The sequence below is a fragment of the Cyrtonyx montezumae genome, unplaced genomic scaffold (genome assembly GCF_038088225.1).
Source record: "Cyrtonyx montezumae isolate F1298 unplaced genomic scaffold, pur_monq_1.0 scaffold_12, whole genome shotgun sequence".
NCBI lineage: Eukaryota > Metazoa > Chordata > Aves > Galliformes > Odontophoridae > Cyrtonyx > Cyrtonyx montezumae.
The window spans coordinates 15761288-15777206 of NW_027071848.1; the positions used below are offsets into that span (position 1 = coordinate 15761288).

The 15919-nt window shown below is 35.4% G+C and overlaps 1 protein-coding gene across 5 annotated transcripts in view; it reads left to right on the plus strand.

The window, feature by feature from the left end:
- Positions 1-15919, plus strand: part of SGCG (sarcoglycan gamma) — a 121201-nt gene that overhangs the window by 32944 nt on the left and 72338 nt on the right. For 3 of the 5 annotated variants that reach the window (XM_065730129.1, XM_065730127.1, XM_065730131.1), the window contains exon 2: positions 2979-3070. The gene's annotated coding sequence lies outside the window, so the exon portion shown is untranslated. Of the gene's footprint in view, positions 1-2978; positions 3071-4784; positions 4870-15919 lie in introns of those variants that run through there. The other 2 variants (XM_065730130.1, XM_065730132.1) reach the window with 2 other exon arrangements.

Genomic DNA, 15919 nt, shown 5'->3' on the forward strand with positions numbered 1-15919 from the left:
CTGGTTTTCATCCTGATAACAAGCTTGCAGTTAGCTTCCACAAGCCAACAGTAGTTGCATTTCATACTTGATGCAATGAAAGCATTACCTGAGCTATTTAATAGGACAAAATCTTTGAAAATCTGTTTCGACATTTAAGGTTCTGTGTTTTTGGTTTATTTTTATTTTCGCTACAGTATTGAGTTAGGCAGCATCTTCTGTCTTTAGGGTACTACTATAGCAACATCGCTCCATCATGTAAAGTCTCATACAGAGTTAAACTCACAGAAGTAAAGGAGCTATTTAATAAAAATGTGTGAAGATGCGATCCAATTAGAAAATACAACAAACAAAAAAAATCCACCAAAACCACCACCATCACCAAACAACAAAACTAACCCTCCTTCAGTTTGAATCTGCTTAATAGTGGATTATGGTAGCAATGAGTTGAAAGGTAACAGCTGAAGCCGAAATTGAAATACTGATAAGTTGGGAACAGCCACAGAGCCAGCTGTTCATGTTCATATATAAAAACATTTCACAGAAACCAGACTCCAGAACCTGCTGTGCACCAACACACTGGGCAGTTGGATACATAGAAATAAGTCCTTTTATGTTTATCTCTTGCATATGCTTTTCGCTATTTTTCTGTTTTAGGAGCTAAGTATTCTCATTCATACTGTAATGAAATATAGCAACTCTTAGTTTCAAAGTTTTTTTGAACCTCTTTATAGCTACTGTCATAATGAAACAGTTTCAACACATGTGTCTTAAAGTCTTATTTATTTGGGTTCCTATTAATTTCTCCACTAAAGTTATATTGTGCTTATGTTCCAAAATGTTGCTATTGTAATATTTCCTACTTTGTGTAAGTAACTATTTTAAACAATTGGATTTTATAGCTTGAAGAGATGTCACAATATCTTTCAAATATTTATATATGAAATATTAAGTTCCTTTGGCTCAGTGTTTTGTTCAGGTTTAGAAGATGACATTCTTTTATGAGATATTCACCTTAGCCCTACTCATAGGAAAGGCCAAGACCTCAATCTGTTAAGAAATGGCTTGCTGTTCTATCTCTTAATAATTTGTAAAATCATAACAGACATGGCCAGCTTCTAATGGCTTCCTTCTTGGAAGGAAACGATTGAAAAAAATTTTTTTCCAACATTTCTTGTTTCATAACATACATATTAAAGCCTCTGACAGCCATGGAAAGTCAGGAGAACTCTTATGAAAAGGTGATATTTCTATTGCATCATTACTCAAACTCACAAGTTACTGACATGTTTGTAAACAACAGTTGAGAAAACCTGGACTTTTTTCCTCTCTGTTCTTATAAGTCCAGAGGTAGCTAATGGCTAATTATCCTTTATTTCTTCTGACGGTTTGTTAATACAGTTATCCCCCAATTTAATTGATTGAGGATTTGGTTGTATATTGCATTAAGTGATTGTAATGGGTAAATATTTGTGTGTGGCCTTGGGGTAGTGAGGTTTTTATTTTATTTATTTATTTTTTTGTCATATAATCACAGTTGTTCAGCAGTAGAGGGCTTCTACTCTCAGTTTACTTAATTAATAATTATGCAGAGGGGTATCTGTTGCAATGCAATTTTGGGAATACAAGAGGCAAGTGGTCTGGAATATCTGGTTTTCTTGCGAGGAAGGAATGTTAATGACATTGGCGAGAATAAGACCACAGGGAGAAAGGTATTCTAAGTGGAGTAAGGGCAGTCAGTACTAGCCAGATACTCTTCTGACTACACAGATGATCTTTTTCTGAATACAGTACATAAAACCTTATGAACAGACACCTCCCTACAACAAGTAGTCAGAGAAAATCTAGCCTAGAGGATTAAAGTGAAGCCCTATTTTTTGTGATGAGTAACTAGAATTATTGTTTGTTACTTATTACTGAAATAAACTCTATTTTCCATAGAAACTTGATTGTTCCTTTGCACTAAATGGCTATTGTGTTCCTTAAACATGTCAAAGATTTGGAAATTATTTGAATAAGTTAGAGAAGTTGAGACAAGTGGGACAAAAGGCCCTTATGGCTGCGTGAATTTCCGTTTAGTTTATCTTTCCATTGGTTGAATTGGTTAAGGTAATAGTTACTGTCTTCTACACCATTTTGTTCTCTTGTGCTTCAAGGAGATATTGAAAACTTGTAGGTATTCACATAACTACTTGTAAACTATTCGTATGGAAAAAGTGGTGTATTTTGATGTCAGAATATTCAAACTACAATTTATGTATATTTTTCCATTGGTTTTTTTTTCTTTTTTTTTTCATGGTATGCATTTTCAAGTACTTCTTGAAATTAAAAATAATTAGAATCCTGAATATACAAGTGTTTATAATTTCTTAGAGCATGGAATCCAGCCTCTGAATTCTGTATCCACTTCTTCCTCTGGTTATGCAAGTACTGGTAGGAGGAGGTCCTGACAACATGGAATGTTTGGCTTAACTAACCAAGGATTTCCAGAATGTTAACTAACCTCTCTAGAAGATTGTCAGTAACTGATTATCAAAATCAAAATGAAAAGGAGGTTGGCAGCTTCTGGTGAGAAGCAAGGTATTAGAATTCTTAGGCTGGGACAATAAACACTTGAGTGAGAAGGAGGCCTAGTTTTCATACAAATGCAATAAGACTGAAGTAATTGCTTATTACGCTAATACATTCTAATATTAAATGGAACTTGAATCTTGCAACAGAAATCTTTTTATTATTTTTCATATACATTTTGGGCTAAAATTTTTATTTGATTCACTGTAAACAATGCTGACATACATGTGTAGTCCAAACAAGAACTGGGTGTCCAGTGTTTTATTTTTCTGTGTATTGTAATTTCAATCTTAGTGTGTTTTGGCCCATCTCTTTTATAATAATGTCAATTAAAGTGTTCAGGAGGGCAATTCAGGAGTATATCTTGTTCATTTTTACATATTCCTGAATATGTTTCCTTTCTCTTTCCATTCTTTACATTTAAATAGGAGGACAGCCGCCTTCAGATGATACACAGCTCACTGACAATTACTCTTGCTCCTGTCCTACTTCATGAGAACTTCAGAAGATACTAACTGAGGTATTTATTTGTTCTTTTTATTGTATGTGTTTCTACTTTGCAGGTTGACCAAGAGGAGTAATAGACATGGAAAATAACACAAGAATTCTGTCTGTAAAGAGAGATACTTTGTGATATTGCCTTCTCAACAGCGTGTGGCAACAGGACAAGGGGAAATGGCCACAAAATGATGCATAGGAAGTTCTGCACAAATGTGTGTGGGAACTTCTTCCCAGTGCAGTGACGGAGCAGTGGCACAGCTGCACAGAGAGGTGGTGGAGTCTCCTTAAAAATACACATGAATACTCAGTCATCTAAGTAATGCCTTTCTTGAACCTTTCAGAAGTATCTGACATTTATAGGTTTCTTCCCCTAATGCTGAAGTGAAATTTCAATTAAAGAAAAGTTTTTAACTAGATATACAAATGCTTTTACCCCTGTTTATCTTTAATAAATCCATAAGGTTAAATATGGGAGCTGTTCTAATGGTATTTATAAATATTTCATTATGAAAAATGTTTGTTATATCAGATACCAATGATTAAATTCTTTTGTACAGAAAAGAATTACTCGAGTTCTATAACATAAACAGTCTCATAAAAAATTAATGGACAGAGTTCATAAAAGCAAGAAAGTATCTCATAAGACTGTAGCCTGCCCTAAATTTATGATCTGCAACTGTTAAACGTCTGATAGGAACTTCATCTCCTAAAGCACGATAACACTGTAAGTGTATAGCTAGAGAAAAGGAAGCATTGTGTTTTGGGAAATAAAGTTGTCCAGAAAAATGGATGATGATTGCATAGCATGTGTTTACTGGACTTCTATTGTGTAAATCTTAGAAACGTATGCTTCAATACTTTTTAAATTGCAGACAGTTAACCAGAACAGGTTCTACAGTATCATAGGTTAAGCAGAAAGTCTGTAGGTCACTCTTTGTATAATCGGTCTAATGTCAGCAGTGTGGGGCTGAGATTCCTGTTTTCTGCATTGAAAACTCAAAGCTTAAAAAACATTGAGGAAAGAAGGTTCATAATTTCCAAGATGGCTCATTATTTCCAAATAATCATTGTAATATATGTAGTATATGCAAGATTTTGTCTCGACATTCTTGTGAGTTATGCGCATCTTTCATAAATACCAAGAACAGATTAACTTTTAGAGAAGGTTAATAATTCTTAATGTAATTATTATGTTAAATTCATGTCCTATTATCATTGTATAATGTAATCTAATGTTAACATGTGTATTTCCTTTTTGAAAGAGGCCTTATGTACCAACCAGTAGATTCTACTTAGAATAATGTGTGTATTAAAATTGTTTATTAAAGAAAGACTAAGTTCTGCTAGATAACATGGATGCAGAAAACAGAAGTTTTCTCTGTTACTAATTTTGCTCTTGACAGCTATAGTATTTATGCCCAAGTTCTGTAAAGTGCTTCATGTTCTCAGATTTCAATAAAAGAGCTGGGATTTGTGATTTCAGGTCTAACAGGTTGTGCCATTTTAGTATGCATTATGCATTGGTTATATCTTATAGTGGGGCAGTTCATTTCTGGAGTCAGCACACAACCATTTTAGCAGTAGAATTGGCCGCTTATGTCACAGATTAAAATTAGCCACGTCTGTACGCCAGAGCAACAGAGTGGAATGTAAAACACAGCCAAACATGTGAACAAATTTTCTTCCAGTGATATTTGGCCAGGCCTAAAATATCTTCCACTCCCAGATTTAAAAGTAGTGGAAAAGTTAGTCAGATCTCTCTGGGGAAGAGTCTGATTGTAGTTTTTTCAGAAGTTCACATTGTTTCTGAAATTTAAGGTAAGTAACTTCACTGATTTTTTTTTTGCAAGTATTAAAATGTTTGCATATTAAGATAAAGCTGTTTTTTATTTGATCTTTACTTAGTATATTGAACTTCCCTCCAATCTGATTTTCTGTGCAGTATCCCAGGCTTTTTCTTTCCTCATTTAAGTATTATATTGCTGCTCATACAATTTGTTTTAGGACCTAAATTTAAGTGGTATTTTTTTAATATACAGCTGTATTTTTAGATTATGAATATTAAAATATGTTTGTTTTTGCAGCTAAATGCAATATGAAGTTGCATAGTATAAACTTGCACTTGTGTAATATTAAGAAGCTAACTTTTTGAACTTTTTAAGTTTGTGTACAGTATCTTATGAGTGTACAAATATATTAGAATATTACATAAATCTCTGGTTTTCAATAGTAAATTTCTGATGTTTGTAGCTCTAAGTTTCTCTCAGTTATCTATCATATCCTGAAAGTTCAGTTCGGTGAAGAATGGGTTGTTTGCTTCTGCTGAACACTTTTTATTTGACAGCCTGACGCTAACCTTCCATCTGAGGAACTATTACCAAAATAAGCTTTAACCGACTTGAGTTTGAATCTAGCTGACTTGAACAAATAAGGAGTGTACAACAATGTACATACAGCACTCCTTTTACAATGTGTGGTCTCCTTGGATTAAAATATATTTTCTCTTGGATAATTTCACTGCCTGCAAGAGAACGACCGATCAGTGTGTTAATGACTCATTATCAAATGATTTAGTGGAAGATACTTGATGTCTCTGCCAGGTGCTAGCATTGAAAATTTAATCATGCGTCAGAATGAGCACATAAGTTCTTGAACTGGAATGTGATTTGACTGTATCAACTCCAGTCACTTATGCTATGTTTATAGAGATACGGATGGTTTTACCATTCTAATCTAAATACATTCTTGAGGAGGTGATGAATCATGTCTTGCAGTGTCTGCCTTTCTCCATTGTCTGTGCAGGGGACCTAGCTGTTATCTGTGCTTGGTAAGGTGAAATCTGGCCTACATAGATACATTCAAATGAGGAAACTGTATTAACTGTGTGCCACAGAATCCTGAAAGTTAGCAGTCAGTTAAGATTGTGGTAGTTTTGGTGCAAGGCATATTCAGAACTGGTTCTACGTTGCCTAGACTGAACGTCTTCTAAACAAATGTGATATTCACATCTGAAGTGCAGACTTCTTTCCATTCTATTCATTCCAAATGAAAAACAAACCCTAAAATTTCTTTGAGTGTAAGAACCACTGCATGGAGTTACATTAAAAATAAAAGAATCCCTATTAAGCCCAGAAGGATCCATTTAAAATCTCTTTTCTAAAATTCTATGGCTTTGCTGAATAACATGCATGTTTTTTCTTGCTTGAAAACTAACTGGTGAAAGCAGGCTTTGTATTAGTTTTTAACTGCAATTATAAGGCTCCAATAATAATTCAAAAATACAATATTCATTCATTCTGTAATAGATTTGTAATTACATAGATATGTAATTTGTAATCATACAAAATGCTGTTAGTGTTGATGATACTCATGGAGAAATGTACTTAATTATGCGTAAATGGTTTTGAAAGAACAGTTGAAAGGAAAAACTGGATATATTGTGTCATACAAACCCAAGCCTCTACCAAACAGCACAGAAAAATTATCTGAGCATACAAATGCCCTCTTCTTTGAATAGTTTCATGAGACTTAATTCTTCCTGTGAAAAGTAGTGCCTTTTGCATTAAATACAAATCTCAGGTCCTGATATCTTCCATTTTGTAATTGTTTTCATGACTTGAAAATAAAGTAATGTGGCTTTCAAGTAAATTCATTTCTTGTAGTTGATTCTCTTAGATGTTTAATGAGGTGGTTTAGGTTTTTTCTAAATAGAGGCGTTTAGAAAGTAAATAAAGGGTGATATTCTTCTTACCAATTGCAGTTTCTCAGTGTAGACATTACGGGACTTTCCTCTGTCTTCTGTCTCGTTTTCATAAAATTTATAGGAATATATAATTTTTGAGACCTCTTTGTCAGTAGAAAGGTTGTAATTGACCAAGAGGCTCAAAAACTGTTCTAAGAAGGATGGCGAGTAATGGGAGACAGACAATTTAGACAGCGACATAGTGTGATTACACATTTTCTTTTATTAAGCCATGATAAAAGTATCATGACAGTTTCAATAACAAGTTAATTCATTATCTTGGTCACATTTTCAGCTTGGGTAAGAATATTCTCACTATGTAGTTCATCAGTAACTTTGGCTACCTGGGGCAGTCTTCTCATTAAACCTCTCTGTGTAACTGCCAAAAGCTATTCAACAGCTGCTGCATTTCATGCCATAGTTGCTTGTGTTTCTGTGGTGGGTGAAGTACTTCTGTATAAGAATGTGAAGAGGAGTATAAACTTCAACATTTTTTAAGTGGAGTGTGATAGGTGGTAAATGTTGGTTGTTACTGGCATTAGCTATAAAGCAAATGATTCTTACTAAGACACAGACATTTGTTTAAGTGAATGTATGGATATGTATAACTTGATGGTTGGCTATAGGAATCACATACACATACTTAAGTTTTTAGCATTTATTTTCATATTTTTTATTAATTTTGTGTTTATTTAAACAATTATAGAACTGATAGTGCTGTGAATTATAGGTGCTGTTTTGCTTTGTTAACTGATATTAACCATGTTTGTGGAAGATAAGGCCATTTTCCCATAACCATCTAAAACATGTTTGAAAACATCTAAAATGCTAGCTATATTAATAAAATTAAAATGACACTTTCTGTATCAGAAATGCTCAGATACTAAAATATGTCTTTAATTCAGAAGAAAATTCAAAATTAGAATTACCTAGGAATAAACTTTGATTTTTGAATTGTTGAGTAAGTGAAGCCTATAAATGGCTAGATCATAAAAGAAGGAAAGCAAAGGCCACAGAAAAGTAAATTATTTTCTTCTCCTTTGCTTTATCAGAAGATTCCATCTTTCGATACCTTACTGATCTCTTTGTGACTTTATTCAGCATTTCCTTGTCAATTTATCTCCCTATTTTACAGTTTCCATCAATGTATCTCAAGTTTGCTTACTTCACTTTTTCCTTTTATCACTGAGAATCTTCTCAGTATTTTAATATACTGTACTTAAAATATACTGTGGAGACTTTATTAAATGTTTGATTTCATATTTTGATACTTCACAACTGAAAATAAATGAGAACGTTTACAAGACAATTTTCCCATCTTGAAATAGATTTGAACACTAGTAGATGATTTGAAGTCTCTGGGAATTTTATTCAGCTTTCTCTTTTTGATTTAAGCAATACAGACTTTCAGAGCAGCCCTTGTACAAGGTGAAGTTCATGTTCAGAGAAGGGCAGTGAAGCTGTGGAAGGTCTGGAACATACATTATGGGGAAAGGCTGAGGGAACTGATTATTCATTCTGGAAAAGAGGAGGTTCAGAGATCTGATTGCACACTACAACTGCCTGAAAGGAGAGTGTGGTAAGGTGGGGATCTGCCTCTGCTCCCAGCTAACAGAGAGAGGACAAGAGGGAATGGCCTCAAGTTGCACCAGGGAAGGCTTAGCTTGGATATTTGGAAAAATTTATGCTCCAAAAGAGTGGTGAGGCACTGGAACCAGCTTCCCAGGGGTGTGGTGGAGTCACTGTCCTTGGAGGTATTCAAGAAATGTGGAGATGTAACACTGAGGGGCATGGTTTAGTGGACATGGTGGTGATGGGTTGATGGTTGGACTAGATGATCTTAGTGATATTTTTTAAACTTAATGATTCTATTGCTCATTGTTTATGGTCCAAATGGTAAATAAAACTGTAATGGATGCATAGGTAGCAGATACCAGTTATTAGAGCTTCCTGATAAAATATTTCAAGTTTTTTCATCTTCTGGGTTGCCCCTCTCATCAAATCTCAGACTACAAAAACTGATGGACATGTTAGGCAATATTATCAGTAACTAATCAGCAAATAAGCTGTCAAATCTGAGTTTATAATAACAAGTTATACACATGTCCTGTGGATATCTTTTCCCTCATAAGTCCAAAAAATTACTTTAGAAACAAGAGATATGGTTCCCGGAGATTGTAATGTTCTTGTTCTTTGACCTTACCAAAAATTGTTTTCTATTTTCCCAAACTAGGATCTTTAAAATGCAGAAATACAAATCATGCTGTTCACATTGCACTAGATCACATTTGATCTAGTGGTATGTCATATTTAATGTAAACTTAGGCTTTAGTATTAACTGCTTATTTCTATTTCTATTAAAATACTTTATATTAAAAATCAACTTTGAGATTTGAGTGCATAGGTGTTGAAAGAGATATCTCATTCTCAGTATGTTTTGGAATAAGCACATACTTTACATGCAATTCTAGCTTTTGTTTATTTATTTATTACTTAATTTATTTGTACAGCTAATAGAAAGATTAGCTATGTGTTTTGTAACTTTTGCATCTTTCCCATTACTTTTAATCACAGTTGCTGAAGAAACATAGAGTCATTTGCTGCCTAAGCATTTGAAGTCAACATTGCCTAAAAAGGCCTCTGCAGTATGTTTTGATGATTTCCCTATTTGTCTAATACCCATTTAAATGAATCTGTTTTCTCCTGTGTAAACAAAAATGAGTAGTAATGTTGTTATGTTGAGGACTGCAGTGCAAAAGCAGCACATCAGTTTCTGTTCTCTGATGCAAAAAATTCATCAGAAAAGGAGAGGCAGTTAAAGTATGTCACAAGGTAGGAACTCATCTTGCTTTACTTCACTGATGAGAAGGAAAGTGAATTTCAAATTTGCAGTTTAGTTACGTGTCTTTTCAGAAAAGGCACATTTAAGACTTTCTAGATTAAACACCAAGTAATTCTTTTGTATTTGTGAAATCCTATCTAATGAATCACTTAAATTAGGAAGAGGAGACACGAAGGCTCGTTTTTATCTCTGGCCTCTGCGCCTAGTTGCATTGTTGGTTTTTTGATAAATTTTCACTTCACTATTCAAAAAAGTCTCACAGAAGAGCATTATTTCTCCATTTAATATGTGTAATTATTTAACAGGGCTAAATTCACAACTTTTCAATGTTCTCAGCCAACAATGGACTGCACTGGAGAATGGCGTTACCTGTGTTTGTATCTGTTTTGTCATTGTACTTAGGTGTACTGTATGAACTGGAAGTATGCCTTTAAAGAGACAGCAGCATTCTTCCTGGAAGTAGTTAGTATTTTCAAAAAAGTAGAAGCAAACTCAGGAAGAAGAGAAAAGGTTGTGCCAATTCATATGCTTTTATGTATTTAAATAGAGTTGTTTCTTTATGCAATCACAGACAGTGCCTTTTATATCACAGAGGGTGTGAAATACTTTTCCTGAGAATAACATTAAAGATAATGTTAAAGGACTTTTCCTGAAAGCTCTGCACCCTGTAAAGCATAGGTTATAATGAGAACAGTATTTCTGCAAGACACATTTTGGCTTTGATGGTGATTATTGTCACAGAAAGGATCACACACCTAGAAAATAAAAACGTGATTTTTTGTTTAAGAATTTTTTTAAAGTTTCTGAAAGTTTTCTTGCTTGGTAGAGATGCTCACAAGAGGATAACAGCAGACATTCTTTAATAATTTGTCTCCAACAGAGGGACTGCTTTCATTTTCTGCACATTTGTAAAGAACCTCCAGCCTTTCAGGATTTTCAGAAACTTTAGCCAAGATCTCTTCATTCCTACCTCAGCCATGGACCCCAGGCGTTGAGTTTTCTTGGTGATTCTGGTGCATATATCCCACTTTACTCATGTATAACTAACCCGAAAAAGGATAACAAATGCCTGAAAAAAAGATGTCTCTATGTAAAAATGCTTGTGCCTACCAGTCCTTTGAGACTCCTGGTGGTGTTTCCGTTAAAGGAAAATTGAAAGCCCCAAAACAATTCTTGTTTTCATGTAATAGTCTTTGTCCCTAACAAATAAATATATATTGTACAAGAAAATTTACCTTCACTGCAACTCAGGGTAATAATCAACAAGTCTTGTCTGTACAGTTTAACTTCAGATGGGATGCATCCATTTTGTCAAATATGCAAATAAGCTTCTTAATTCCAGTGATACCCAAAGAAATGCCAGCCACTCTACAGAGGACAGAGTTCTAATTAGTCACCCATGTCAGGAGTAAATTTAAACTTCTAGAGGTACTATGGGCTCATTCCATTGTCACTTTAAGTCATATAGTCTTGCTTAAAGAACAAATGTAATTTCTTAAAAATAAGTATTTTCTGTAGTTGCTGTAGGTTTCAAGACTTATTAATGATACTATAAATACAGCTGCATGAGATTTCTTTCTGGAGGACAGCAGAGATTTGATAAGTAATAAGATAAGTGAGAATGCAGAAATAATCCCATAGAGCTGTCTGGAAATGAATGGCAGACTTGCATTTCCTTATTTTTGTGTCTGGCTCTTTTTTCCAGGTCTGAATGTAGTGCTTTTGCAGGTGCAACAAATTGTGGTGTGAAAAATATGGTACGGAGAGTAAGAATTTGAATGTCATGAAACGTCTGAAATGTCATATTGCTTGCCAGGCTACACAGCCTGATGAACTACCACATCACACACAACAGTTCACTTCCTCTGGACTGTCACAGGATGATAAAACTTTTCCAGTTTTAGATGATTGATTGTTCCCTTTTACAGAGTCAGGAACATTTTTCTGAGGAGTAGTTTTATTACTATGAAACAGATGGCATTCTTGTTCACCACTCAGGGCTTTCATAATCTTGGTAATATCCTCAAAAGAAAGTTAGTGAGATGTCCATTGAATTTATTCTATATAGGAGAATAATTGCTGCTTACTGTTTTGGAACTTCTTACTATTCAATTCAATGTATTTAATTAAGACCATTTAAATGTTATCACAAGCTCTTATTAATACAAACCAATGATGGAGAAATAATTTCTGAAGTGGACAGTAAGGGCTCTATTCACTTGTCCATAGCTGAATTTCATCTTCATTTGTTTGGAGTAAGCCACATATGTGCTAGCAAAGGCTAATCCTCAGCTTTGAAGGCAAATGGCATGACACAGCTTGCATCTGTGCAACTAATTTTCATCCCCAGAAAAATACTGTGCTCTTTTGGGAGCCCTTATCTGTACTGTTCCCATAAAGTGGTCAAAAAGTCAGCCTGACCATCATGCCTGGTAGGGTGCCAGGTAGCAAAGGCTGAGCCATTCCAGGAGTCCTTGCTGTCAGCTGAACCTGCTGATATCCGCAGTGCATCCCTTAACCCTGGCAGGTTTACTATTCTAGATGAAAGGTAGGGGAATTCTTAGCACAAAAAATGTCAGCAAATGGATGACAACATGCACCAAAGCAAGTGTGCGTTTTATACTCTGTGAAAATCTGTCTGAACTTTCTTTGAACCCGTAAGATTACAGTTGAGTATAGCTGAGAGATATGTTTCAGCAAGTCTTGCAAGTTCTGCTTACAGAGATGAAGCGCAGCTTTCCCTGCAATAGGTTTGGGTCTGGAAGTGGAGATGAGAGCTGGGTCCTTTCACCCATGAGAATCTATGCTCTCAGTGAGATGTTTTCCTATGCCTCTGCTGGTGTCTGTAGGGAGGATGGAAGAAGACTTGGTTTAAAAGTCGAGGGAGCAAAAACCAAACAAGGAGAGGAAAGATGTATTTAAAGACAGGCCACTCAAAGAAGCAAGAACTGATTCTGTTCATCCAAGAGTATTGGATCTGAGAGAAAGTCTAGGGAACTCTATGACATGCCTTTGCTGCATACATGATTCCATGTCAGACACCATTTTGTTAGACTGCCCCTCTACTGCCATCTGTCACACAGCAACAAAATGTAACAGAAAATTTATGGGCATTTTCAACCTCTACTGCCATACCATCACCATCTGCTTCTGATGTCATGGGCCAGCATCATACAGTTCCAGTAATGGCAGCAACAGTGTGCTACCTTCACTGGTGCAGATTTTTACTAGCAACACACACAGGCTTGAGTTTGAATGATTTAAATTGGATGCTTGGGATATGTCAGATGTCATAAGAACATAAATTAGATACTAAAGATTGCAAGAATCACATTTTTTTTCTGATAATTAAAGATAATAAATTGCTTGATTTCACGGATCTGAAGTTACAGAAAATTCTAGAATTCATTATCTCATTCAGAATGTTGTCCACCGAGTTACTTGCACACTAATCTAAGAATTCAATGCCAGACTTATCCAGTGAGTTATCCTAATAAGGACTGAACAGAAAGGCCTTATCTGCATTGTGTAGTGTGCATGTCTATTCTGAATAAGAGAATAATTTAGCTGTCACTGACTAAAATAACTGAAATCCTAGAGAACAAAAACGACTTCAGCAACATTATAGTAAAGTTTGGTAATTTTGCCAGCCATCTCCTGTCTGTTCTCGGTGTGTCAGCTAATACCCAGATCACTATGTAAAGCTGTATTGCTTACAAAGAATAATACCCCAAAGGGCCCGAAGAAAAGCTTTGTGATACCTGGAAAGATCAAATGATCAGAATAAGAGAGCATGCAGTATTCGGTTCTCAGTGTAATTTATAATCCTGTGAGGACTATCATTTTGTTATTTATAGATGGAAAATGTATGAAATCCTCAAGTCATCCTTGTGCTTTTAATTTTGTTTTTTTTCTTTTTTGTGAGAAAGCCATTTACACAGTAGATTAAATGTGCACTGCTCTTATTTTCCATAAAGACAGGATTTTTATTAACTTCTAAGAAGAGGGAGAAGCAAGCTTCTGCCAGCCTCAGTGGTTGCCTGAGTGTTGTTTTTCTTAAGGACATGTTAGCTCTCTGTATACCTTGTCTTTTTCTTTTCATCTGTCTGTCTTGAGATAGGTGCTGCAGAGCTTAAACTTATAATTTAAAGACTTGTCTGTTCCTCTTAGCATCAGGGTTGGATTTAACTGTGGTGTTACTTGTTCTTTCAATTAATTTAGGTGGGTTTTTTTTTCATTGTGTTTATTTTCTAAGTTATCTCGGAATATCTTGTTTATTGATTAAGAAGATTTTGTTACTGAAGGATTTTTGAGTCTATAATGTATTATTTATCATTCAAGAATACAACTCAGGTTTTAATTACAGAAGAAAGGATTATTACTGCTACCAAGAAAGTGTTGTGGTTTTTTTTAATAGTAACTTTTTCTGCGTTCATATTTAATTCTCATTTCCTCTCATTCTTATTTTCCTTTATTCATGAGAAAAAGGAATGAAAAAGGGATGGATAATCTTCCTTCTCTGATTCACTCTTGTATTTGTCAGGCATTGCTGAGGTGCAGAATCCTACAATTACTATTATCAAAAACAATAAATGTAAGTGAATTGCTGTGTTTTATTTTCAGGACAGTATTCCTGAGGTATATATCTACAATAAAGGAATATCTCCACTGTGCTTCAGGCTTCTCAGCAAAAGTAGTGGGAGTTGCCTTTTCCTCTTATACTATAAGCTGCACAGCACGCTCCTCTCACTGTACTTCCTTCAGCAGAATTCTTAAGTAGTAATTAGACTTTTTTTCCCTTCTTGACTTGTTCATCATTTTCAGTAACATATATAGGAATATATAGGAATATATAGGAAGGGGTTTGGGACAGAATGGCAGTGCACCAAGAGAGGGGGTGGAGGATGAATGTTATGGCATTGAATTTGACAGTGTTTATGTGCTCATCACTAATAGTCTTTGGATGACTTCTGAACCCAAGATATGCAGCTGTATGTGGCTGGGAGGTCTGAAAGCAGTTTCAAGTTTGGGAGTTCACTGGAATTCATTTGCAGTTGAAGTACTGTTTTATCCTGAGCTAAGCTTTTTAGGATCTGGGCCTGAGTATGATCCTCAATTTGTCTCCCACTGTCTCAAAGGACAGCTGTAATTCTCATTAGTTTCTCATATACTAAGCAAAGACAAGAGTTCTTAATTTCAGTTTTCTAAAATTTGCTCCATTTGTGACATCTAGCTTGATGTTCTTTCAGGTAGATGACCAATGAACTTATTTCCTTAAAACAGAATCATAGAATCACAGAATCATAGAATGACCCGAATTGAAAAGGCTCTCAGAGGCCATCTAGTTTCAACTCCCCTGCTGTGGGCTAACCACTAGAGCAGGCTGCCCAGAGCCACATCCAGCCTTGCCTTGAATGCCTCCAGGGATGGGGCATCCACAACCTCTCTGGGCAACCTGTTCCAGCGCATCACTACCCTGTGAGTGAAAAACTTCCTCATAACATATAACCTAAATCTCTTCTTAGTTTAAAACCATTCTCCCTTGTCCTATCAACCTGTGTAAACAGTCATTTTCACATACTACTAAAATAAATCATGGAGTGGCCAACAGGTTGTAAAAGAGCTTGTATTTATGGAATCTGCACAGGTGGAGAATTCCCAACAGTGAGGCAGTGCCAGCATGTAAGCATCTTCGTCAAGCAAGTGTAGATCTCTGGTTTTCCCCCTCCTTCGTTTAAGAGGAAGGGAAAGTTACACAAGCCCCGAAAGGCTTAGCACCTATTACTGAGACCACAGTCCCCTCTGCAATGTTTCTGCATGCTTATCGGTTACTGAGAGCTAGAGTAACTTAATCCTCTTCCGGATCAATTTGCAAGACAGCATAAGAAACTTTAAGTAGTTTCCTATTAGGGTTGGAGAAAGAAAGAGAGTAGTGTGATGGAAGTTCTGCATATGCTGTCTTAGGTAACCAAGATTTTTTTCTGTCTTCTTAACATCTTAGACAGTTCTTACTTGAGTAAATTCACAGAATAAGTTGCCTCTGCACAAAAACTTTGGCAAGCATGTTATCAAAGATGTTTAACTAAGCTGCATCTTGGGATAGACAACAGACTTCATTATGATAGTCCTGAAGTGCATTAGTACATTGGGAGAGTTGTAAGAATTTTTATCATCTTGAAAAAAAATATTTAGTTGTTATATTAAACTGGAAATCACCACTTTCTCATCCACATATGTTAGCAACATTTGAGTTAAACTTCCTGCTCTCCCAGGAAGTGCAGTGT